General features: G+C 35.2%; 1 non-coding gene across 1 annotated transcript; it reads left to right on the top strand.

Moving 5' to 3' along the window:
- Positions 1-238: 238 nt before the first annotated feature.
- Positions 239-340, top strand: LOC113188648 (U6 spliceosomal RNA). The gene has a single exon (XR_003301566.2). It is a non-coding gene; the product is annotated as a U6 spliceosomal RNA (small nuclear RNA).
- The last annotated feature ends 1,917 nt before the right edge of the window (positions 341-2,257 follow it).

Here is a 2,257-nt window from a genome sequence, read left to right as displayed (position 1 = left end):
AGGATGTCTTGTCCACATTGCATAGTCATTTGTTCAGAAATTTTATGAGTAAAGGGACATTACCCACTTTGCTGACAAGAAAACTGAACACAGAAAAGGAAATAATTTGCCCAAGGGCACAAAACTAATAAGCATCATATCCCACGGGATGAGAGGGCAAGAACAAGGAACACATTTCTTGACATCTCCCTATTTGTTTTCACTGAGAGCAGCCCCACTTTATGTACTGTATTTCTGTGTTGTTTTAGCAGGACATATACTAAAATTGGAATGACACAGAAATTAGCAATGGCCCCTGTGCACGGATAAAGTTCGAATTCATGAAACAGTTCTTATTTTTAGATCAGAAAAACAATTCCATGCACAATGGCCTCACAAAGCAAAATACCTGAAAATAAGTATTACCAAGGAGGTGAAAGATTTCCACAATGAAAACTATATAACACTGAGGAAAGAATTTGAAGGAGACACTAGAAAATAGAAAGATCTCCCTTACTCTTGAATAAACAAAACTGATGTTGTCAAAATGACCATATGGCCAAAATCATTCTACAAATTCAATGCAATCCCCATCAAAATACCTATGACATTCTTCACAGAACTAGAAAAATAGTCCTTAAATTCTTATGAAATAATAAAAGACCCAGAATAGCCAAAGCATTTTTGATCTATAAGAATGATGCTAGAGGCATCACCATACCCAATCTCAAATTTACTACAGAGGTATTATATGCCATCAGATTGGCATAAAAGCAAACATGGAGATGAATGGAGTAGAACAGAAGACATAGAGGCAAATCAACATAGATACAATCATCAGATTCCCTGACAGAAGGGCCAAAACCATATGTTGAAGAAAAGATAGCCTTTTCAATAAATCCTGGTGTGAAAACTGGATATCCATATGTAGAAGAATTAAACTAGATCACTATCTCTCATGTTGCACAAAAATCAATTCAAAGTGGATTAAACACCTAGTAATTAGAAACACTGCAACTGCTAGAAGAAAACATTTTCTACGTTGCAGTTTCAACATATTGGTGAAGGTGCCAACTTCCTTAACAAGACATCCAAAGCTCAAGAAATAAAACTCAGAATCAATAAGTGGGATGACATCAAGTTAAAAGGCTTCTGGACAGCAAAGTGAACAATTAAGGGCATGAACAGAAAGCCTACAAAATGGGAGAAAAAATGCCAGCTACTTTTTCCGTTTGAGATTAATAACCTGAATATATAAGAAACTCAAAAAATCTAACACCGAAGAATCAAATAATCCAATCAATATATAGGCAAATGATCTAACAAGACATTTTACAAAGATATTCAAATGGCCAACAAGTGAAAAAATGTTCACCATTCTTAGAAATCAGTGACATACAAATCAAAACCACACTGAGATTTCATCTCACTTCAATTAGAATGTCAGCCATCAACAATACAAATAATAATTTCTCATAAGGATGTAGAGGAAAGGTTCATTAAACATTGTTATTATGACTGAAAATTAATACAATCACTTTGGAAAGCAGTATAGAGATCCCTGACAAGACTAAGAATAGAAACACCATATGACCCAGCTATCCCGATCCTTGGTGTTTATCCAGAAGAACTAAAATTGGCACACTTCAGCAATACAGCCACTTTAAAGTTTATAGCAGCACAATTCATAATAGTCAAGTTATGGAACCAACCTAGGTGTCCATCAGTGAATTACTGAATACAGAAAATGTGGTATATATACACAATGGAATTTTATTCAGCCATAAAGAATTTAATTATGGCATTTGGGGATAAATGAATAGAACTAGAGAACATTATGTTAATTGAAAAAGTCAGACTCAAAAACCTAAGGGTTGAACAATTTCTCTCATATGTGTAAGCTTGAGAGAGAGAGAATAAAAAAGGAAACTCATGAAAATAAAAGCAAGACCAGTAGAGTAGAGGTAGAGGATTGAAAGAAAGGGAGGATTAGAGGGCATGAGGAAGTACTGGGGAGCAAAATCTACCAAATTATTCTATATCTATATACCATCTTTGTTAGAAGCTGCACTCTGTCCAGTTAGCTTGGCTTGCACTCCCCCAAACTATATTTCTGTGTCCCGTGGTTATTTTGTAGTACTATTTTCTTAGCTTTTATATCTCAACCAGCCCACCCCTCTGGAGAGGAACCCTTTCCCTCGCCCACACAGGATGTGTGTGAGATATAATTATAAGGCACCAATAAAAAATGTTAAATTCATACTGAATTTCTAAGTGA

Source organism: Urocitellus parryii, chromosome 5 (genome assembly GCF_045843805.1).
Source record: "Urocitellus parryii isolate mUroPar1 chromosome 5, mUroPar1.hap1, whole genome shotgun sequence".
Classification (NCBI taxonomy): Eukaryota; Metazoa; Chordata; class Mammalia; order Rodentia; family Sciuridae; genus Urocitellus; species Urocitellus parryii.
The sequence above is the reverse complement of the archived record's forward strand: the minus strand, read 5'-3'. Positions and strand labels throughout refer to the sequence as shown.